The sequence below is a fragment of the Vespula pensylvanica genome, chromosome 10 (assembly GCF_014466175.1).
Source record: "Vespula pensylvanica isolate Volc-1 chromosome 10, ASM1446617v1, whole genome shotgun sequence".
NCBI classification, from domain to species: domain Eukaryota; kingdom Metazoa; phylum Arthropoda; class Insecta; order Hymenoptera; family Vespidae; genus Vespula; species Vespula pensylvanica.
Window position 1 is genome coordinate 4784063 of NC_057694.1, and position 24863 is coordinate 4808925.

The window sequence follows — 24863 nt, forward strand, 5'->3', positions numbered from 1 at the left end:
AGGAATATGATGTACGAGTCGAGTTTTTTGTATCAATCATAGAAAATGAATTTGTGTAATTTTTTGAGAAATTGACGTTGACGACAGCCTGTCGGATTAAGAATCATAAGAGCAAAGCTATTCGATTATTACTTTATAATTATAATTACAATTATTATTATCGTGTTACTATCATCATAATGTACATTAACAGCGAAACGGAAGAGACAGGACAAACAAGCGTCTTGTCCTTTACGACGAATCATCGAACACAGAGAACGTAGAGTAAGTTAAGGAAAATGAGAGAGAGAGAGAGAGAGAGAAAGAGAGTCTCTTTCGCGACGACGAAGATGGTGCAAGCTTTATAATTCCATTGGATCTTTTGAAGCCTCGTCCACATGGAGTGCTGCGCGATCTCACTGAAGTCCATTAGTGGTACACGACAATCGAACGTCGACCAACAGAGGAAACATAAGTCACTTGTGCCAGGCAAGGTTGCTTTGTGATCCGACCGAGGCAGATGTCAAAGGTGCATCCTCTCTCTCTCTCTCTCTCTCTCTCCCCCTTTTTCTCTCTTTCTCGTTTACTCACACTATCTCACTCCTTCTCCCGTTCTCGACGATCGCTCGAGGCTGGTTTGGAAGCTATGGAAGGGTTCGCCTTACAAAGGGCTAATTGTATAGCCTGATCAGAAATAGGTTTTCTTCTTTATAGCCGGTTTTCACGTGCCTTTATCAAGAAGGGAAAAAGAGAATCGAAAGAGATTGGAAAAGCTTCATTCGTTTCGAAAACCGTACTTATCTTCCTCGTTCTGGAACAACCATGTAAGAATCGAGACGTTTTAATCAACGATCCTTAGTTTTTCGTTCTGTTCCTTTTCCTCAATCGGGAATACAAGTGTGTAGTTAAACGTATATGTATGTAAGTATGTACGGATGTTTACAGGAATTTGTGTGAAAGAAGGATCGCCGAAACGTTCGACGCGATACGACGAGAAGACGTCAAAGGAATCGTTACGTCGTTTGCACGGCTTATCTCGAAAGGCCGAGTAAATTTGCTCTCGTACAAGGCACATATTTACGATGCTTTCTCGGCGCACGTTTCTCTCCTTTTCATTTTACGATGTGTAATGTCTCAATACTCGAAGAAGTATCGCTCTACGGAACGCTTTGAATCTGATCGTTAACACCCTTTAATTAGATCTATCTCTATCTCTATCTCTTTCTCTCTTTTGATCGTCTCGTTTCGTTCAGGATACTCTGTCAACCTGATATTATCTCGTGTGAGCACCTCGTCTCTGTGCGCAATACTTATTTCCGGAAAGAGGAAAAAAGAAGACGGAAAAAAGTCTCACTCTTTCCCCCTCTCTCTTTCTGTGGAAGTACGGTGTCTCTGATCTTAAGATTATTTCGACATCCGGAATGGGTTGCACACCAGAGTAGATAAGACTCTTGCGACGGACCACGAAACCATGTTGGATGAAACCGTTCTTACCGCACCTACTCTTTCTGCGACATATTAAAGCGAGAAAAATGCGTTGACAACTACAAAGTGTCTACTCAAGGATATTTTCTCTTCTCGCGTGAAGGCGAATAATGAAAAGAGAGAGAAAAATAGATAGATAGAAAAAAATATATATATATACATATATAAATAGAGAGAGAAAGAGAGAGAGAGAGAGAAATGCATTATAATCGTGTCAACAATAACTCCGTCCGTAATACATCTTTATAAGCGCAAGAATTCGAGGAGATCTCGAAAGGAAATGACCTTCATAAAAATCGTCGGCATCGTGTCGTCGAATGTTCGTCGACCGGCAGAGATCGAAAAAGTTTCGAGGAGAGGCTTCATTAGCCGGCATAAAGACGCTGCTTCGACGCTAATCCGGGCTGTCGTTTCTTTGTTGGCGACAAAGAGAGGGAAAAAAAGAAACGAAATCAGCAGGAAAGAATTTCGCGACTCGTTCGCACCTCCGCCCACCGAATCACGTTCGCCATGGAAGTCCGATTTGCACGACCGACACTAATCCTCGTATAATCGCTCGTCACGGATCCAACCCTCTTGCGAGTACCGATGAAAGAGGAGGAGAAGCTGAGAAACATTTTCATCCACGACTACGATCAAAAGAGAAGAAAAAGTTTGCGATGTCGATCGCATTCGTCGGAACCTCCCACGTAAAATGTACATTTCTTGGCATTCCAGCTTTTATCGGGTTCAATGAACGTGTATTCACTTTAATAACCAACCGCATATCGTAATTGTAGGCTGTGCACGAGAAGGTTAAGACGAACGACGCGTTAAGTGCGCGATAGAGAACCTGGAATACGTCTCGTGAAATACGTCCTTTCGATTTTGCAATTATTTATCGGTCGATAAGGTGAGTATAAAATGTCGCTTAACGATTTGATAAGGAAACGTCAATATACAACACGTGGGTTCGCCCACGTTTTTCTACGTGAGACTAGGGAAATTATTCGATCGCTTGCGACACGTTTCCCGTCATATTTCATCTTATTAGAAAGGATGTATCGTGAAAGCAAGATTTTTATGATACTTATTACTTTAGTCGAGCCTTTGAAATTAATCTCGTATATAGAGATTTCTTATTTTTCTACGTCGATAATTCTTCTTAGTTTTATGTTAGGGATCGACTTTGTTGAGACAGTCTTTACTGGAAAAGCTAATACTTTTCAATATCTAACTGAATTGTGGACTTAGCTAGATAGGATTATTGGAAAAGAAATATATACGTGTACATCTGTCGAAAATTATGTAGCTTGATGTTAAATCTTTATCCACGATCCATAACTTAATCAGGAGTGTGGTATAGAAAATCTCAGAAGTATTTCTTGTTAGAGGATGACACGTAAATAAGGCTATCAAATCAGTCGTGCATTAGTCGTCATTTTTCTGTGAATTTTGATAAATCATCGTAGATCGACTAAAGGAAATTTGCCTGAAAGAAATATTTGATTCGTGAGGTTAACCGCAGACCCACGAGTACAGGAAAGTATTCACGCCTTGACACGAAATACTAATCATGCTGGATGTACGTCGCGTGCTAGTACAAGAGTGAGGGAGGGAGGTAAAGAGAGAGAGAGAGAGAGAGAGAGAGAGAGAGAGAGAGAGAGTGACAGAGGCGAACAAAGCGTGAACGCCATTCGTAATGTTTAATAAACCCAACCACGCATGTAGTGAGTGACGCGTGGATACATATCGATGACAATGATTCAGAGGTTCGACGTGGACCTACCAGAGACTAACTCGACGTATTCCTCGTTTGACCATCGTACGTGATTGTTTGTTAGATGTGGCGACAACGGTAGGAAGAGGAAGAAGAGAAGGAGAAGAATGAATGTTAGAGAAGCTCACTATGTATAGAGGAAACTATCGTTTTGCATAATGCAAATACTAATAATTTCCACCTATTCCAACATTTATGGACTAGCCTTTCCAACGATGTAAAGCGAGTAATTTATATTTTTTCTTAACAATACACAGAAATTTAGATAGAATCCGGGTATGAAGTTGTTGCGTAGGTTTTTACAACCTTAATTTTTTTCTTCAAATTCTTAGGGTTTTATACGAGGAGAAATATACCTCCAGTTATTTAAAAATGTGAACTTTTGAATCGACGAACCTCCTCGTATACGATATTATCAAGAACTTGCCACGATGTACAAGAAAAAATTAGAAGCTCGATAAAGAGCGTCGTTATATATATAGTCTACTAATATCATCCAACTCTGATATGTGGTAGAATCGTAGATAAAGCTGATCGTGTAAAGAGGAGTAAGAATGAAGAAAAAGAGAAAACGATCGAAGTGTAAGAAACAGAAGGGGAAAGAACTAGGAACGTCAACGCACTGCTCGTGATATCTCGAACGAGCCAGAAGAAAATAGGGGACTGAACGAGAAAGCAAAGAAATAGTGCGAGCACCTTCCTCTCATTCTTTGTCTTCTTTTATTTTTCTCTTTCTCTCCCTCTCTTTCTCTCTCTCTCTCTCTCTCTCTCTCTCTCTCTCTCACTCTCTATCTTTTTCTCTTTCTTTCAACCTTTTTCTTTGCTCCCAAGGGTTAACGTGGGCGGATGGGGTTCTCGTCGGGCGGAACAAAGCTCAGATAAGAGAAGCGCTGTGCAAGAAGGAGAGAGTGAAAAAGAGGAGAAGAGAAAGAGTGAGAGGGCAAGAGAAACTAGAGTCTTCTCTTATCGCGAAGCGAAGCGTGGCGAGGCGAGCCAAGGCGAGACGGAGGACACTTCGAAGTATTTTTCATGGCAATAAATAATCCGGAACGAACGTCATTCCGAGAGGTGACACGGCCCTGCGAGCCAGGATAGAGAGGCGTGCCTGCGATAGCAGCTCTTTCCTTCTTATCCCCGGTTCCTCTCTCTTCCCCCTCCTCTTCGTCACTACCCGTATACTTTTTCTTTTGTCTTTCTGGCCTTTCTCTGTCTCACTCTCTCTTTCTCTTTCTTCTTCCACCGTTTCGAAGCAATATCTACTGCGGCTTGCGGGGAAGTGTCCATGGAACGTGGCCTGGGCCACGTGGGCCACGAGAGAAGGCACTTACACGACCTATTTCGAGAGAGAAATAATGTCTCTCCATTGGTGGGCTCGGTGATCTCTCGATCGCGATTACGTTCTGGTGCTCCTTCGCGGGTTCCACGCTTCCAGGACTCTCCTCCACTCTCCTGGCCTCTTTGCTTCCGCGAGATTCGCGATATCGGCTAAAGTAGAGCAACCTCTTGTGAGTACCCACGTTCGCGAGAGCGAACGGATAAGCAGATACGACTTTCCTCCTTTTCTTTCTCCTTCCTCTCGTCCTCTTCGATGGATATCTTTTTCTTTTTTTTTTTTTTCAATCTCGTAGTAGAAGTAAGAGTAAGAAGAGAAAAGAGTCGTTTTAACGAAGAATACGTCAACTCTTTTTACGCTTGTATAAGGAGCCAACAAAGCGATGGAAGTCGACGCTTTGTACGTAGGATTTAGAATGATGCCTCTTGACCAGCCTTGGCTACGACCCAAATTACCTTCGCAGCAAGCGAAGCTACACTAAGGAAAATGTGAGCTGCGGTATTGCAACCACGATATAGTATAGCATTAACAAATAGAGTTACATCGGAATATGTGAGAGCGAAATGCTATAAACAAAGAGAGTGAAGCAAGGAGTCATTTCGTTTGCTAAAAAGCAAGGAGTCCTTTCGTGCGCCAGCCTTCTTGCCGCACGACCCACTTGAAATGACCCATTTCTCATAGCCGTTCCTAGCACGGTAAAGAGCCACTCCGCCTCTTAACTCGGATATATAATTAACAAGAATAGAAGTAACGGAAAATAATGTGCAATGGGGAAAAACAAGGTTACTGGATGATTGATAGCCACTTAGAAAAGGGGATAGTTTAAACAAGACACATTTAAGTATAAAGAGAAAGTGAATTGTTTGTAAAAAATAAAGATGAGTTATTAAAAGGATTGTTAAGATAAAAAATATACCGTCGAGAGGAGGTAACGAAATCGTGACACTTACGATAAAACGACCATCTCGTTCGGCCGTTTAAATTCTCTCGCGTTATAGAAGCGCATTTCATCGAACTTACCGCGCGCAAATCGAACTCGTCTCGCGATGAGAGATAATAAGTACCGAGAGGCGCAAAATCGAACACAAACTGCGAAATAATAAAAAGAGCGTATTCGAGGGCGCGCATCGAACGCATCTCACAGTCGCTTAAACCTCGTCATTTTATGCCGGCCGGTGAATCCGATATCTCGAAGGATCGATCATAACGGTGCATCTCGCGAGAACCGAGAGAGTGAGAAAAAGAGAGAAAGGGAGAGAGAGAGAGAGAGAGAGAGAGAAACTCGCGAGGCGCAACTGCAGCTTGATTACACTCCGGCCTCTCTCAAGCGCGCATCGTTCGATGTAGCAGAAGGCAAGGCGGACTTCTCGACCCTGTTATTTATGTAGCATTCGTGGTGTGAGAGTAGGAACGTCGGCAGCAAATGCACAGTTGTGCGTGTCGAGAGCCATCACGTGGAAAGCCTCGAATTTTTTGGATCGATCTGTACTGCGATGATCTGTTTTGCGGTGTAAATAAATAGAGACGTACGAACGAAGATGATGTTTCTCTTTTTTTCAAAATAGTCCAAGAGTTTAAACAGCAGAATTAAAAAAAAATCGTAAACCGTGAAATTCTTCGAAAAGTAGATAATAGGATATGTTAAACTTATTTATGCGAAAGACAAAATTGCTATTAACCAAAAAAGAAACTGGTTTATCTCATTCATGCAATTCATAATTCTCCTACGTTCGATTAAACGTAACTTTCGATTAAACGAAACTTTCGACGCGTAGCTCGAATACACAAGGGTTTCTGCTCGAAATCGTTCGTGAGAATGCTTTTAAGAGTATTTGTAATCCTTCGTTAGAAAAGCAAAAGCACTCTGAAATGGGAGTGAGAGCTTCGATTTTGCGTCGGAGAAAATACTACGAAACGTTTGTTTGCGATCAAAGGAAGCATAAATAACGCTCAAACGCGTGGCGCATTTAACGTTTCGATGCTTTTCGACGATTCCGTACCCATGTATTTTATTAAATCCTGCCGAATATACATACACTGCGTTCTCATCTAAATTTCGTTTCGCGAGATACAAAGCTTCATGAAAAGGAGGAATTTAAGTGAGTAAAGCGAACGAATGACCGAATTGAAGACTTACGAGTAAAAGAGAGAAAGAAAAAGAGGAAGATAGAGAGACAGAAAGAGAAGGACTATAAATAAAATTGATACATTAACGTTTGGCCGCTCCGAATTACATCGACGTCCTTTTGCTCCTTATCGCTCCATTTTTCATCGTTGCCGACAGAGAAAGAGAGAAAGAGAGATCTTCTTTTTCCGATCGCGAGCATCGGTAGAAAGAAACACGAGCGTCCCGCGGCGAGTCGGATTCACCTCGACCGAATTCCAGTTAAAACCGAGCAATACGGTTCCTCTTTCTGCTCCTATCTACGTATATTCCTCCTCCTTGTAGTTCTCTCCTTGCTTACGTGGAGTAGGCGAGAGAACCTGAATTCCAACGAGGCGGCAAAAAAGCGTTTTAGTGGTCCCATAAAAACCAAAAAAGAGAGAGAGAGAGAGAGAAATAGAGAAAGAGAAAGATCGACTCGCTTCTCGTGTTCTAACAGATGTAACGCGTCGCTTAATGCGGTTAACCTGTCGCGAGACGGACCGAGAGAAGCGCGCCTAGCCGAAAAGCAGTGAAATCGATACCGGACAAGATTTACGATCGGCACCGAAAGAGCCGGAACCGCGTCCATGAATTACTTACGATCTTACCCACCAACTTCGAGTTCAACCAAGACAAAAGATTATTATTCGTCCGTTCTTTAAAACTCTTTTCTCTTTCTACGGAACGCTTAACTGGAATTTATGCTTTCAGCGAAGGGGATGAGAGTTCCAAGAAAGATTCCGACGTAAGCGTCGTTGAACTGCCGTTTCTACCGTCTTAATTAAATCAAGAAAGACATTCGTTAAAGATACATCGCTTGAGCTCGGAGATTAGAGCTGCTTCCCTTTTAACTTTTTTTATTCTCTCATCTTCTTTTCTCTCTAGATCGAAAGATATACGTGACAGATTTCTCTAGGCAGCTCCGTTCGTTATTAAGACTTCATATTCGTGACTCGTTGGCATTACCAAAAGCGACGAAACACGGTTTTGCCGCGCCTTTGACTTCTCTCTACGGTAAGAAACAACGGTGGTAGCAACCAAGACAGCAGTGTGCGGCTGCAACAACGGTGGCTCTCGCTTAGAACGTCGAGTCGAACGAAACGTTTATCAAGTACCAACGCAAACGTCTATCTCGACACTCTATCCGCTCCTTTTTCCAGGTACTTCTATCTACCCAGTCAACGTAACGTTATGTCGGCAGTACGGTAGATATATCTACATTGTAAGAACGATGTTTAGGAAGAGATCGAAAGGTTGAGCGAGTCGACGCTAGTGAGCGCGAACGAGAATGACGTGACGCACTCGTTGGGCTCCCCGTGGTCATCGAGAAATGTTAATTAAACGCCTTTCCTATATAAGGATCCGAGTAGTGTTCTCTACGGCGCATTAGACGGCCTTAGACTCGTATTAACTTCGAAAGAGTTCGACGGGGAATGCTTCTTTCTCTATTCGGACTTAACGGCAGCACCAGATGAACGAGCTCTTTTTGACCGGTCGCCTACACTCTTCCTCTCTCGTCTCTTTGCAGATACGTACATTCGTATGTAAAGTTCTCAAAAGGATCCAACGTGAATTCATTCGTTTTAAAGGTAGTACCAGTACGGATCATTTCTAATTTTACGTCTGAGCATTAGCTTCAGACCGAGCATTGGCTTCGTTTCGCGGTTGGTGCATTAGTCCGTCTGATTAATTATCTCATAGATATAACATAGCTTTGTTTGCTTGCTTTGATAACATACGTTATCGTTTTATCTTTCTCTCTTTTCCTTTTCTTTTTCTTTCTTTTTTTTTCGTTCTAAAACCTCGGATACTAAGAGGAGAACGACCGACAGCACGTGCTCGTTCGACCGAAAAAAGACATTTCGGGTAAACCGCGGTTACTCCAAACACCAACGATTTCAACTCATCGGGGTCGAGAAGGAGGAAGGGTTTTACGGTGAAGTTATAAGGAAGGGAACGTCTTTTCGATGGTGACCGCGTGCCTCGAGAGAACGCCGCTCCAGCGACTCGCCTAGGGGCCTTCAAAATAAACCAATAAAGCGACGCGTTTCACACGCGTTTACGTCGCGGACCCGCCGCAGCCTCCGTCCTTCTCATCGTTCCCTCGCAATAAAAGTAAAACTTTAAGTTCGAAAGAAGTAGCCGACGTTGCCGGATTCGATCCCTTAAAATTCGTCACCCGCTCTTTCTCTTTTATTTTTCCCTTCTTCTTTCTTTCTTTCTTTTTTTTTGGGATACACCGACGTGTCGTTCGACTTTATCATTCTTCCTTCTTCTTCTTTTTCAAAAAAAAAAAAAAAAAAAAACTATTGTAGACTTTCCGTGAACACGCGGAAAATGGGCGTGGCGCTCTTTATAAAATCCTAATATTAAACGCAGTCTTGGAAAGAACGATCCTTCTCTTTTTATCGATGGCATCGAAACGATCGCGTCGAGCCGGCTTTCCTTCCCGTTATTTCTTTTCCAATTTCTTGGTTGTTCCGTTGAAATAGTAGACCACACAAGATGTGATTGAATTTTTGACAGATTTTCTAAAGTTTCGAAAGTAACGATACGGCAACGTCGTGCTGGTCGTCCTGCAAAGCATATGCCGCCTAACGTATATACAGACTGTTCGTAAACGTAGGATATCTCTTCCACGAAAGGGGGCGGAATATGAAAGAAGCTGTGCTGCCTCAACGAAGTCACGGTGAAAGGTAAGCAAACTCTCCGTCTTCTTTCGTGCTGATCCAAACCAAAATCACGCGAGAAAACGAAATCCTGGGAAGTTTGACGAGGAGAGTCTACTCGGAAAAGAGCCGGATGGTTTATCAAATAGTTTACGATTTCGACGGATAACGAAAACCTTTTCTTCGCGTCGATATACCACGTTCCTCTTCTCCAAGGATGTTATTTATTTAATCTGTTTAGAGTTAAAGTAGAGTTTAAAACGGTCAATTTTACGAGGCATGATTTTTCAATGAAAGTGAAAGATCGGTTGGTACAGTAAAAGTTAAAAGGAAAACTATCTTTCCCCGAAGATTTGAGTGGACGAATCGGTCTAAGATGAATTAAAAGGAAGATGGATGCTGGAATCTTAGTCGGCGCTTTGCGGAAATCACGTAGCGATTATCTTTTTAATATACCGTCGTTTCGTCCGCGAATTCTCTCGCTTGTTTCTCTCGCGTTTCGTTATATGTACATATGTGCGCATACGAGGAATACGTCCGCGGAATGTAAAAAAAATTAAAAAAAGATCGTGAAGGGAAAAGAGAGAAAAAGAGAGAAAAAAAAGAAAACTAAACGGTGGGAGTGAGACGAAACGAGTTAGAGAGAGAGAGAGAGAGAGAGAGAGAGAAAGAGAGAGAGAGGGAGAGGGAGAGAGAGAGAGAGAGAGAGAGAGAAAGAGAAGGGAAAAGATAGCAAGAGAAAAGAAACTTGGATACTGGAAGAAGAGAACGCAGTATACGGAATATACGAGCGTACGAGAAAGATAGATAGAAAGAAGTAGAAGGCGTGCGTAGATCTAGCCAGAGACATCCGAGAATCATTCTACGTATCAATTAGAGAAGCAGCTATTAATTTCTAAAGAGGCAACAGGCATGTTAACAGAGAATAACATTTTTCTCATTCAATCTCTTCATCTTTCTCACGACGGGACTATAATCCATTGCTTTCGAGCGCATAGTGGGAAAAGCTCACTACGACGAGGAGCTTCGTGTATTTTCTCTCTTTCTCTTTTCCTCGCTTGGCCTAATCTTGAAAATCGAGTGCTTCGTTGTCGCCGCTAGAGCCGACGGCCATTAATAGATATGTCAGACGCTGCCAATTAAGAACGGGTATATCGGTCCCCGTGCGATTAATCCTACCGCGAGACCTCGCGGGTGCATCGCGCGAGAGATCGTTGCTCCTTTACATTAAAGTAAGAGGAAGAAAGAGAAAGAGAAAGAAAGAGAAAGAGTTAGAGAGAGTTAGAGAGAATGGGAGAGAAAGAAAAGGGGAAACGATCCTGTGCGATGCGACGAAACAGCGTGTCGTCGTGGCACGTTGTTAAAGAGACTCTCTTTCCTCTCGAAAGAGAAAGAGAAAGAGAAAAAAAGAACGAGAGAGAAGAGTTCTCTCTCTTACATCATATGCACGTACATCGACGTAGCGCATGTACGCCCATGCAGGCGTGTAACGGAAGTGTGCTCGCGTCGACAAATTTGTGGGATACCCGTATAACCCTTGGCTTTGTGCGTACCGTTTATTTCGCCGAATAACTTGTCGAAAAATAATGACGATGAAACTAATAATAATAATAATAATAATAATAATTATTATTATTATTATATAATTATAATAATTATTATTATAATCGTAATTGTAATCGTAATCATAATTATAATAATAATCATCATCAGCATCACCATCACCTTCATCATAATTATAATAAGAATAAAAACAACAATAACTACAATGATAGTAATAATAATAATTTCGTCGCGAACAGTCGATCCTTGTTTTCGTTGCAGACACGAGCTCAAGCACATCCATAGAAGAAACCGCAGGAATAAGAAAGTTTCCTTTTAGATCTTGATCGTCGTCGCGAGCATGGAAATATAGATATATTATACATACGTAGGCGAAAGATGCTTGACTAATAAAAAAGTCAAAGAAGAAGGGAAGTCGAAGTGGTGTCGTAATCGATGATAATCGTAATGCGAAGAGGCGAACCGAGAATGACGAGCATTCTCCGTTTTCTTTTTTCTCTCTTTTATTTTTCTTCATTCTCCACCTACTTCTTCTTACGCTTCGCTTGTTTCTCCCAACAAATCGCTATGCTCGTTCACCTCCGACGTCGATGAGCATCGCGCACGCGGAGGAGAAGATGAGAAATACAAGACTATCGTGGTTCGCGATCGCCCAGAAAAATCAATTCCTTCGAACGCCCTTGTCGCGATGAGTCGCGTCATGATGGCTTCGCGCTTCCCTCGATCTTTCGCGGTACTGTGCATAGTATTAACGAACTTATAAAAGAAAGAGAGAGAGAGAGAGAGAGAGAAATGATGATCAAAATATTCGACCTCGAATCTCTTGTACGCCCGAGCGATCACGCTCCTTCGGGGACAACGTTGAGATACTTGGAGCGAGATGCCAAGGCGATTTGTTGGCACGTTAAAGAGCATGGGATATGACGAGCCGCGCGTGCGAGAAAAGAAATAAAGAAGAGGAAGAGTTAGTTCTTCTTCTTCTTTTTCTTCTTCTTCTTCTTATTCTTTGTGTTTGCCTCTGGTCGTTTCTGACCCCACACACGAGGTCATCCTCGGGGTAAACCGAAGTATGGACTTTACTGCTGGCTGTCCCTCGAACTGATAGTAACGTCATCCATGTGATTTGTGGTCCATCGTATGGGGAGGTGCTACGTGAAAACGAGACTCTCTTTCTCTCTCCCCCTTCTCTTCATCTTTCTTTTTCAACTTTCTATCTCTTTCTCTCATTCCTCCTCTCTTTCTCTTTCTCTCTTTCTCAAAGCAGCAACGCGTATAATGATCAAGGAATGCGTTTTTCACGCTTCTCAATTCGAATTTGCCGTTGGTGTATTAAACGCGAGAGATTGTAAGAAAGAGTCCCGCGTTGCTTCCTCGCTGTTCATGCAAGGATCAGCGACGATCAACGCCGCGGGCAGAAAAGTTCATCGGGGGTCGACGACGAGCCATCGTCTTGACACGTTCAATGTATCCGAATATTCAACGACGTTGTTCGAAAGAAATTCTTGCAAAGCTGACGTCTTAACTTCTTTAATCGAATCACTCGCGATTCTTTATATCCTCTTTTCCTTCAGGCAATTCGTAGTTCCGTCGCGTTGATCGGTTAAACAGGTAGGTATGCATATGCGATTAGTCATACAGCTCTTTGCAGGTTTCCCGTAGCATTGATATTATTCATAATGTTAATAAAATTCTATTCGTTAAAAATGACGCGTGCGAACGCGAATATAGCACACACGGCGTCGAATCACCTTCGGTCATGCTCGATTGGTCACGATCGATGTGAAAACCGTCGCTCGTGTATGACTCTCTTTTACTATCTTTTTCTTTCTCTTTTTCTCTCTTTCTCACGAGCACGTGAGCGTTTATGTATTCGCGTAACGTCTTTCGTTGAATATGCAATGTTTCCACGAAGAGACACGCCAAACAACCAAACCACGAATTTCGCTTTTAGACAATACGAATCGATATCTTCGATTTCGTCGAAATTCCGGTGCTTACGAATTTTCTAGAATACGTGTGGGTGAAGACGGTCAATGGAGAAATAGGAAGAGAATAACGAAGTGAAAGTATATAGATACTTGCGTGGACGTACCGTCGAGTCGAAGTGTGTCCAAGAACGACGAGGATGATGACGAAAACAAGAACGGTCTCGGTCGTTCGCGCGAAACAGGTTCACGCTTAACCGGGTGGACGTTTAGACGCCGGCCTGCCAATTAGTCGCAGGCTTGCCTTCCCGAGGGAACGAAAAAAAAAGAAAAAGAAAGAAAAAAGAAAAAAAAGAAGAAGAAGAAGAAGGAAAAAAAGAGAAGAAGTAGGACGAAGAAGAACGGTGGCTTTCGTCGTGCATGGGCGTCAACTTTCAGGGCTAAAGTCAGTGTTTTCCTCGAATTTGCAAATTAATAATGGAGGAGATAACGTTGATTAGAATTTATGAATATTCGAAGGGTAAGTCAACGTAAGACGTAGAGTTTTATAAAGGAAAAAGAAGGGAAAAAATGAGGATAGAGGGAAAAAAGGAAACGAGAGCATCGCGAGAGCATCACGAGAGAGAGAAAGAGAGAGAGAGAGAGAGAGAGGCGAGTAAACTGAAACAACTTTTAACCCTTTTCGCGCGAGCGTGGCTGTTCTTACTCGGTTGGAACCCCGTTGAGCTAATATCCACGCGCGAGCATAATGAAAGAGAAAGAGGCAGACATTCCGGTGGAGCAAGGGCGTTTCCGTTTCCCGTTTCACACGACCCGGCCAGAATGTCGCCGATGAACTCGTCCGGCAGAAGGCGAGAACCCGCCGCGACAACGTTCTCCGGATTCCTCTCGGCTACGCTCGACCGATCGGCACCTCCTGCCATGTTCGTTATATTACTTTGTTAGGATAAAAGTATAAACTAAAAAGCTTCGTTCCTTTCGTCGATTTCTCTTCCTTCTCTTTCCTTTCTTCTTTCCTTTATTAAGTTTCCCGAATGTTTTGAAGCGTCCTTGACTCGTCTTTGAAGCATTCAAGTCATCGCCATACGAATGTTTACTATTTATGTATCTACATGTATTTCTTTCGATAACGATGCGTCAACACACATTTCGTTGATTGTTGGAAGGACAAGCTATTGTTGATGTCACGAGACAATGAGAGAAAGAGAAAAAGAGAGAAAGAGAGAGAGAGAGAGAGTTATGCCGTGAACGTAAGTTTTTCCCAACGATCAGAGACGTACTTTATTCTTAAAGAAGAATATTCATTCGGATTCTTCCCAACGCGTAAGTCGCGAGAAGAGTTGTCCTCCGACTTTCCTTCTCTCATTTTTCTCTTTCTGTTCGTCACGAGACGTTGGCCTTTTTGCAGGGACTTTTAAACGGCCACGACAAAAAGCGAAACCCTTCTGGCACGCGAGCACCAGTCGCTTAAAGGATTCTCTTTCTACCTCTTTCTCTCTTTCTCTCTGGCTTTATCTCTTTCCTCCGTGTCTCCGTCTCTCGTCCAACTAATTCGTTTATTAAAATGGATGTCCTTCGTCTTTACGATGCTTTGTAAGCGCGCGCCTGGACCGCCGGCAAAAACATTCCACCGCGAATACGTGACGTTTACATCGTCGAGCGGTTGCTATAACCGGTGCTTCTTGCGACCTCTTACATCTCCATGTTCGTTAAAAATAATTACGAAGTCGTGCGAGCGATCGGATTCTCGCTGGATAACATCGCATTCGCGTCGAATAATTTTATTGCCACCGAGCGTGCTAGCTTGAAATCGGAATATAATCTTGCAAAGAATATTCAAAAAGCGAGTGGTTCTTGCGTCGCAGTAAGTGGTCTCGAAAGCTATGCGATTGTCGAACGATGAATCGTTCTTTACATCTTCTTCCTTTTTCTTTCTCGCTAAGGAGAAAGAGAGAAAGAACATAAGAGTAATGCAAAGACACGAGAATCGAGTTTTTCGTGCCTTCGTTGCGTCGTCAAAAGCGTAAAAGAAAGCAGAGACGAGAAAAAGGAACAGGTGTCTTTAGGTTCCCTTTTATCCATTCTCGTGCATATGACGTATACCGACGCACGGCGTGTAATCCCTCTCTCCTTTGACTTGGAAGAAAAGAAAATCCTCTTGTCTCCGAGCGCTTAATTCGAAAAAGTCCTTGGTCCTCAAAGTCCTTAGAAATTCGTTCTAGGCAACCTCAAAAATACAATGAAAACGAAGAGTTTCGAAGAGAAGGAAAGAAAAAAGGAGAGGAGGACAAATAAAAAGAAAAACGCGAGGGATTCGTGACGCTCGATTTGTCCCAAATCGACTAACATAAGTGTAACCGTGTCGTGTGTCTTCCGGCATGGTTTCTTGAATTTCTAAACACGTACGTGAATAACATTCGTAGGCACATTACCTGAACGAACGAACGAACGAACGAACGAACGTCGAGTTCGTTCTCTCATAGAGAGAAACGCCTCTACTAATCCTCGAGAGCAAACGTCCGAGCGGCAGCTTCTACTATGAGTTATGGTAAACGGGTGCATAATTTGCCCGTTTCTCATGCTTTCACTTGCCCGTCAAAGCCGCGGAGACGAGCGTTCACCGAGCGACGAACGTGAACGGTTCGTTCCGCTCGAGATCGTACTCGATGATATTTGCGCGTTTCCTTATCTCCTTTGAGATTCACTAGAGGAGCAAATTTTTTCGCTCGGCGCGTTTAACGATTAATACTCTCGGCACGCTCGTTAACGAAATAACGGCGATTGAGAAACCTCGTGATTTCGGTTCTCTCTCTCTCTCTCTCTCTCTCCCTCTCTCTCTCTTGCAGAAGCGCGATAAACCAAATTGGCAGGTGATCCAGCGTAATTGACTTTCCAAGCATGGGGTATTGCAGTCGCGGATCGATGCTTATCCGGCCACGTCCGAAACGTCCGCGTTGATTATGCATCTGTGCGATTTATGCGTCGGCACTGCGACACCCACATACGCACCGTTTATCGTACTGGATTTCTCTCTCTCTCTCTCTCTCTCCCTTTCTCTTTCGGCTTTCTGTTAACGAGCAGAACACGCTAACGTTTCATTCCAGCAATGGAGAGGAAGAGAGAAATGGACATGGTAATTATCTCGTTTCATTCATTAAATTAGTTAACGATGAAAAGAACATTTTGCTTGATAATTCAGAGAGCTTCGAGAACTTCGCCGTAAAATCTTCCGAGAGATTTTTTTTCGTAGCACGTGTCAAGAAAGATAAAAGAGAGAGAAACGGAAAAAGAAAGGGAGAGTGAAAAGGAATATAGAAAGTTGATTTCTCAGCGACTACGAAGTAATTTAATAGAATATAATCGTCTCGTTTAGAGATAGCGAAGAGAGGAAGAGAAGACATTCGTAATACCGGTCAACGCCACTTACCGATCCCATTTGTCTTCCCTTCTCGAGTTACAGCGCGACGAAGCGCGTAATCGCGGCAAACAGGGCAGCGAAGCCGCGGGGATCGCTCGATGTAGATACCTACGGACGTACGCGTAACCCGTAATTAATCGTCATCGCATGTTCGAGATCTTCCTGTTTCGAGTTGGTACAAGATTGGTGCGCGCACCGCCATAGAATTCCCATAAATCTGATCATCGTCGAAGACTCCTGCGTTTTATTCGTCTCTCTTCACCTCCGGCGATTTTCTGCCTTCTTATAAGATCTCCTTCTTATTCTCGATCGTCCTTGAAAGAAGGATGAATAAAGAAGTTGAGAGGAGAGAAGGGAGAGAGAGAAAGTGGAAAGAGAACGAAATTTCATATCGAATCGTCCGAGAAAAATGGTAAATTTCTTTAAGATCGTTCGATATAAAATATTGCTCGAGCATGGTCGTACGGTCGAAGATGAAAGACGACGTGTGTACCTAAGTACCTACATACATCTGTATATATTATATATGTTATTCGGAATCGATACTGATTTCGGTTGAAAAACTTTGAATCTTCGTAGGTTTGATCGGAAGAAGACGAGTTAGTCGTTGTCGTTCGGCACAGAAGAATATGCGTTCTCTTCGCGTACTCGAAAAACGATCGTAATATTCCGTTCGCGGATGGTTTCTATGCAAATATAAGAGCGAAGGAGAACGTCGTAAGTATTCGAGCAAGAATAAATCGGTGTATCATCTTTTATACGCGAGCTTTGAAAACAGCTGGTTTACGAGTTACGACGTATCGACTCGCCGGTGATATTGAGAACGCTTAGCTTGAAATTCACAAGAGACGTGCGCGTCGTCAAAATTTGCAAAATGAATATCTATCTAAAGAACCTATCGAAAGAAATAGATACTCTCGAGATATATCGAGAGATATTATTTTTTTCATGGTCGAGCGAAGATGAAAGAATGCTTGCACATACGAGAAGCGTGAACATTTATGTAAGTAGGAGATATATATGTATATACGCACGATTGAAAAAGAGAAAGAGGCGTAGATAGAAAGAGTTAACGATGGACGTCGTTAAGAGTTTCGAGAAGAACGTCCTGTCTCTGTGCCTCGCGTATATATAAAGTTAATGCGTACATAGCTATGTCCTCACGCCATTATACGCGTTAGATTCGCCCTTCCCTTTCTCTCTCCTCGTAAGTTATTTATGTTTTTTTTGAGCCGTATTGTTAATGTTATCGAAACGATCCTTACGATGTTTACAAAGAGTACAATGTATTTCTTTAGACTAACTTTATTTAAACCACGTCTCTTGCGATATTATTTTCTATTTGTCTTAGCGTTTAAAACTTCAAAAGGGCTTATAACTTTTTATTACCTTTTTTTACGGACGGAATAAATATGCGAGGAGATATTTTTGAGAATAATAATCCTTCGAACAAGATCACAAAAGCTTTATGTAAAAATAATTATACTTACATATAAGTACCAATATCTATTCCAATAAATTTTATGGTGCATCAATATCACGATGTATGTCCCTCGATTATTATCCATGGGATATAGCAATGATATCGTTTAATTTTGATTAGGCGTGCCGCACAGAGATAATGCACGTGAATGAGGCCACGCGATCGCCCGTAAACTTGGCCATACATGAAAGCGTGATCGAACTCGATTATCATCTTAATGACGACGCTCATATTGAATCGTTCACGAGCGAACGCTCGTCGAGTAAGCTCCACTCGTCAACCGAGACGACGACGTAAAGTATTCAGCAGGCTGCTACGTGAAAGTATTTCATATTTAATCGTCGTCACTGTCTACCAACGTCGACATGTGAATTCACCACTTCCAAATTTATTCTCTCTTCGTCGAATTAGAAATTATCGCCGACAGAAAAGTAGACTTTCGCGTGAACGTCGTCTATAGGAATGAATTTTACAATGTGCGTAGAAGAACAACAGAACAACGAAAATAAATCATATTGATCGATGTAAACAATACGAAACGTATAGTATGTATATAGAAACGTATAATGTGTTTATTGATATCGGTGATGATATCATTACTTCCTGGAAGGACAGATACAGAAAGCTTATATTTTGTATACATACGTGTACCTCTCTAGTTTCAATCTACATGACCTCTGTTGTAATAGCTACCCATTAGTCATCCATCGACCGTGCTCTTTTAAACATCGTCGTACCGATCTGTGCCGTATTTTAATCTACCTTATAGATATTACTCGCATATTTATCACCGGAAATTTAGCTCCGTCTACAAGAATTTGTAATATTTACTCTTTCGTAAACTAATCATATTCTTTAGCGTTATTTCAACACATCTACTGGAAAAATTCAACAACAGGATCTTTGGAGAATCATCGAAGCATATTCGACGACTTCGCTTTATTTACGAATAATTAATTTTCTATTAATTAATAATTTTCTCTAGCATCATTTCAACAGCTTTCCGAAGAAACCCATCGTTCAATATTCGTCAAGTATTATCTTCGAGAGATCATCGTCGCATTCGATCACTTTATTAGTTATTAAGTTTACTTTAATTAATAATTCTCTGTAGCATTATTTGAAAATATCGTTGAGTATCATCAATAACGAAATCTTTGGGAGATCATCGGAGCAACGTTTTTCATCGGCTATAGGAGTAACGGCGATCTCCCTTTCTCTAAGCGTTTCTTTCGCGGTCCAGAGGCCACGATAGTACGAGTTGCGATCGACGATAACATAACGCGTCGGTTCGAATCCATTTGGATATCTCTCTTAGTTTCGGTGTTCTTGTGGGAAACGAAGAGCAAGTTTGGTCTCTATCGGTACGACCGATCGTTTAGATATAATTACTAACAATCCTGAAGGGCTCATGGTATAAGCCCTTCTTCGTGATTGGCCATTTCCATGGATCTTGGTGATCGTTAACGAGCCTACAAAAGGAGAGAAGAAGGCAGAAGAGAAGAAGAGGATCGTAAAGGAAGAAACGGAATGGCTAGGAAGGAACGAAGGATTGCGAGCGTTCGTTCTGCCATTCTATAAATCCTCCATACACGGGCTTTCCTCTGGTAAGTTCAACACGAAAATCAATTTCTTTTGCGATTTATAGCGATCCTCGTGAGCGTTCCGCGTCGATGCAAGAAATTAGATATCAACGAAGAGCGATTCTCCTTCTTGCGACGATATCGCTATGCCGATGCTCTCCCTCGAAACGCGTATAATAGAACAGCACCGTCTTTCTCGATTTAACGCGTAACACGTCCTACGCCAAGCTTGAATTAAAACCGGCCGATGGTTTTCAAGTAACACGTACCTTGAAACTGCCGAAGAACGATATAAATTTCTAACTCGAACGATCGTCGACGTATTTCATCCTGTGTAGCGTTTCTCTTTCCTCTATAGAAGTCAGTTGAGTTTGCTGTTGGAGTATGATTCGAGTTATCCAAAAAATCGTAAATCATCGTCGGAGAAAGAAGGAAAAGAGAGAGAGAGAGAGAGAGAGAGAGAGAGAGAGAGAGAGAGAGAGAGTCGAAATATATACAAGGAGAATTAATAAAACGTATAGGTTACAGGGTTTCGATAAGGATCGTATAAAAGTTTCGAGCCGATATCGTAAATCGATTTCGTATTCCAACGTGCTTCCTACGTCTTCTTAGTGCGGCCTGCGGAGAGACGAGAACGCGAGATTCCAAACGCGCGAATTAACAAGCTCGTCGTTTCGCACAATCGCTAACGGTTGTACGAAGAGAAGGTCGTAACTCCCACGAGGAACGATATTCTCTTGGCTCTATAGGTGGTCATTAGCGTGCGCACGGGTGCCATAATAAAGACGAAAGTGAAGAAGTAGGAGGAAGAAGAAGAAGAGAAGAAGGGAAAAGGTGGACCGGTCGAATAAATTGATAACAAAGGCTCGCTCGTATATCTATTAATTAATTATCATTTCGAAAATATTTTTTAAGAGAATCTCGAAGATAGAACCTTCAAAATTGTCTTGGTTATTTCTGACAACTCGGTAAAGAACGGACGTTTAGCCGCGTAACTTGCCAAGAGGAACGCACTCGAGAGGTGATAACTAACGAAACTCGTTTTTTTCCTTTCCTTTTTTTTTCTTTCTTTTCTCTTCATTCAACCGGTCGTGGAAGACATCAAAATATAAACTGTACGCGTGTACACAGATACCCGAGTTTTTCTATATTTCTGTCTCTGTTTTTATTATAATGTAAAAGGTGCCGTTCGAAGCAACGCGTTCAGTAGATCCGTTTAATAAGGATGATAAAACGACGTTAACGCGAAATTACGAAACGTCCTTTAGACGGACCTCCTGGACGGTGTTCGGACTTCGGTGTAACCTGACGATCAGCGGGTGTCCATTCGAAAAAGTACAATTCGCGCGTTCTCCAATACAGACTCTTGCATCCATGTACGAGCACGCGCGAAGGAGAGATCGTCTCTACTAAGTTTCTCGGAGGAGCTCGAAAAATTGGCACTAAAGCCGATGGACGTCTTCATATCCGTGCGTCTCACCGTGCAGTCCGGACCCCGTGCAGGTACTTCCAACGTCACCACCACTACCACCATCGCCACCACTGTGGATTTGAATATCTCTATAAATAATCGATTATATGGCGGGCGTTAAACGTCTTAATGAGCGAGGCACCGCGTCTTGTCTCTTGGGTAGCCTAAAGACGGCCCGTTCTTCTCTCTCTTTCTTTTTCTGTTCCTCTCTCTCTCTCTCTCTTTCTTCCCTCTGTCTCCTCTCTTCTTCTTTCTCACTCGTACTCGCAGGAGGCAGCTCGTGCTCGCCGTCTCTCCTTCGTGATTATCGTTTCCTTCTCAACGCTGAGCGGCGAATAAAGACGCTTCGGTGAAACGTGCAAATGGTCGATGAGAATTTAAAAGGAAGTGTGTAAGAGAGAGGAGGTAAAGTTCCTTCGGTGATTAGCTGGGAAGACGTTAGAGAAGAACCCAGAAAAAGCACGTAAGGGCGATGAGATTATCGAGTGCTCGACGCTTCCGTAAGTTGATCAATCCCTTTTGAAATAAGGAGAATATTCTCTTATTATCTTCTTAGGAGAAATCCAATATAATGAACTTGGATAATCGTCAAATGAAAGGTGTAAAATTCTTCGTAGTTTATCTTGAAGGAAGTCTTGAAATTTTGCCGAAATTTTCTCTCGTCAGAACTTTGCCGTGATCGTTGAGATATTTTTCTTTCTACTTTTCGAATGTAAAGGTTGTGTGGGAGAGAAACTTGAAGTGGTCGGACGGTAGTAATTAAACGTCTTAGGAGTTTGACTTAATTAGTCCCATCGAGAGATGTCTCGAAATATGAGACCACAACGATGAGCAAGAGAAGAGGAGTTTCTTTGGTCGGCGGAAGTTTGAAGGGTTCAAAGAAGGACACACCCACGGAAATATACATCTTCGAAGGGAAGACCAGAAACAAACAGAGCGAATCTACGACGACTGTCGGAGAGATGTCGGAAAGGTTTCATTTTCGTTACCTGCACGATTTGTTATCTCGTTGGCGATCTCAACCGGTACTTAAAAGTAACATATCCGTTCGTCCTGCGATAGACTAAATATGTAAGGAAAGGGAAACTTCGAGATAAATCGATGCTGACTAAACTTTTCGTCACTATTTAAAAAATTCTTTTACGGTATACGAACACGAAAGGACACTCCTTCTTTCGTCGTATTCGAAGTAAAATTCTTTTTTTATCGACGATCCTGCTTTATCGGGTTATTTAAAGCTCCAACGAGTCTAAAGAAAAAAAGGAACAGAGTTTAAAAGGCATAGCATCTGGAACATCGCAGCGTTGGGTATATAATTTAAAAACGTAAAGAGCTTTGAGAGGCTAACTCATCACAAAGAACTGGATGACTGGTGAAAACGGTCGTGACGTAATAGATCGCACGGAAATGGCACTCGAGGGTTGTTTCAGAAACGAAGCGATATCTGGGTCGAGGCTTCGTGAGATTCATTCCCTCATTTCCCACTGCTTTCGTCTTTCTTATATCTTTGTAAAAATACGCGAACGATGCAACGTGGACGTCTCATCCCCCTTTCTGCTTACTTTCGCCCTGTCACTACCTTTGCTCTTCTTAGGATCTACCGCCATAGTGGTCATCTTCTTTCTCCCTTCTTCTCTTTTTTCTTTTCCTTTTCGAGTCCTGTTTTATATTGTAGCAGGTACCGGGAGACTTCAGAGAAAACCGAGATTTTATCGTGCCGACACGAACCGCCAGCTTCGGTCGGTCTTCGTGTCATCGGTGTCGTTTTTCAAATGGCGCGTCATCTATTTTTCGCGTAAAAAGGAGGAGGGCAAGGAAGATGGCGCACGTCGAAGGCAGATATTATTTTACACGTCAGACCAAGCGGATTAGGCTGTACTTTTTTTTTGCGATTTAACCCCTGAGAAAAAGAACGAACTAAAGAGTGATAGAGAGAAGGCGAGGAGTAAATCCACGAGCATTTTTTTTTTTTTTAATTTTCTAACTCTATATTTAATTTGCCAACTATTTATACAGCAGCTTCATCTTCCGACGAAATTCCTGAGCAATTACAATATTATCGAACAGAGAAAAAATCGATTTTGAAGTATCGTTAAATTTGGGAGATATTAGAAAGATTCGATTCGGATCTGTCTGTCTTTCTCTTTCCTCTTCTTTTTTTATGATATTATCGTATTAATAGAACGTACCTATGTATTTTCGTATACCTAGCAAATTTGGACATAATTAGTAAATGCGACGAGTATAAGAAAAAACAATAACGTGATCGTTCTCGAACTAAAACCAAATAGATTTCGTTTGATTTCACGTATCTGATATCTGAACATTTTTTTTTTCCCTAGGACGTTTAAAAACTAAGTAATGTCGACATCGACAATGTATAGAGAAGGGGAGAAGCTTCGCGTGGGTGATCTCGCGCGTAATACGGGGTGTTGGAGGATAAGATATCGGGTGTTGTCGAGGTGGTAGTCTCATCATAGCAAGAGACACCTTATCCACAAAATTCGTCTCTCGTTTTACTAAAACCTAATCTACCGGTTTCGCTACTGTCAAGGAAAGGAAAAAGATGAATAACAAGAAAAAAATAAGAAGAATAAAGAAGAAGAAGGGAAGAGGAAAGGGTGTTCGTTCGAGGAAGGCAAAAAGTCCCTAGGGTCGTTTAATAGGTAGGAAGAAAGGGAGGTGAGATGGGGCAAGGATATCGTCTCTCTCACCCCCAGCCTCTCGATATATCGAATTACCGAGAGGGTTAGAGAAGGAGGAAACTTTGCTATTGGACAGGATGCGTGCTCGGCGCAATGTCAAAGAGGAAGCAGTAATCGGTCTAGGAAGAACATATCGGTCTAAGTAGAAAAGACAGAGACAGAGAGAGAAAGATGGTGAAAGGGCGGCTCGCGTGCGAGCAAACGTTATGCTAATGCTGCTAGCTCATAAATGCGACGAGCGCGAACATCAACGCGTATTAGACGCTTAGGGAGAAAGGACTACCGCTTCTCGCAAAGCATCGAAAGACGAGACAGAAAAGGAAAGAGAAAGCGAGCCATAACGTCTCCTTCAAACTAATTACCAGCGTGCTGTTTAGTCGGCTGCCTATACCTTTTATTTAGACGAAATCTCATTTGAATATATTAGCCGGTAGTGGAGAAATACTTCGGAAAGGGTTTGCGACACGAAGAAAGTTACAACTACGATCCATTTCTAACGCCTCGTTGTCGGAGAAAGTCCAAGTTTTACTGTTCGATTTGTTTGTTTATATATATATCTGTTTTTTTTCTTCTTCTTTTTGTATTCTAAAACCATTGAAACCAAGACAATGAAAGTTTGGCGTGTGTAGGAGGAAAGGAAGGGAAGTCGGCCCTCCGAATCGGATGTTGTAGTTCGAGGCGAAACAACGGGGCGCATAATGGTCGTCTAGGCGACAAACTCGAGCACATAGAGTGCCTCTTACGTGTCCTTCCGCGATGCATAAGTTGGCTAAGTAAACGCGGCCCACGTTTGCGATCGTAAACGCGCCTCCAACGGCGTCGACTGTCGATAAAACTTAACCTTCTTGCTTTTTTATGTTTTAGAAAACAAAAGGAGAGAAAAAAAATATACAAACACATAGTCTCGGCTTGTCCGCTCGTCGTTTTAACCTCATTTCGATTTCCTGGTCCATCGACCTGTCGAAAAGACCACCGAGAAACTTAGTTTCTGGATAGATTTCATAGCGCGTGCGATGAGTTTCGATCGATCGTACGGGAACGTACGAGAGCGAGGCTATAATTATTTCCTCTTCTCTATCTATCGTTCACCGCGCATAGGATAGATTCGCCGTTCGATAAGGGAGAACCAGGAAAACGTAGCCGCGACTTTGTACGCGATGCCGAGTTCAAATCGGTCCCAGCTAAGAGCCGATCATTATCATCCAGCAGAGCGCACAGTATCTCGTACTAATCTTCGCGATTACCGAGGCCGCCGATATAGCGGCCTGAGAAGCCGGTGATTAGAAACGCTTTATTGCTTTACATACGCGCGATCGCTGCGGAATAGCATAGACCGTTCGTTCT

General features: G+C 42.4%; 1 protein-coding gene and 1 long non-coding RNA gene across 3 annotated transcripts in view; one reads left to right on the forward strand and one right to left on the reverse strand.

Moving 5' to 3' along the window:
- Window positions 1-24863, reverse strand: part of LOC122632408 (ephrin-A5) — a 649201-nt gene that overhangs the window by 193688 nt on the left and 430650 nt on the right. The gene's annotated exons all lie outside the window — the stretch shown is intronic.
- The window catches only part of LOC122632413, a 72479-nt gene continuing 66268 nt past the window's right edge, over window positions 18653-24863 (forward strand). For both annotated transcript variants that reach the window (XR_006327868.1, XR_006327867.1), the window contains exon 1: window positions 18653-19367. This is a non-coding gene — a long non-coding RNA (uncharacterized LOC122632413). The remainder of the gene's footprint in view (window positions 19368-24863) is intronic.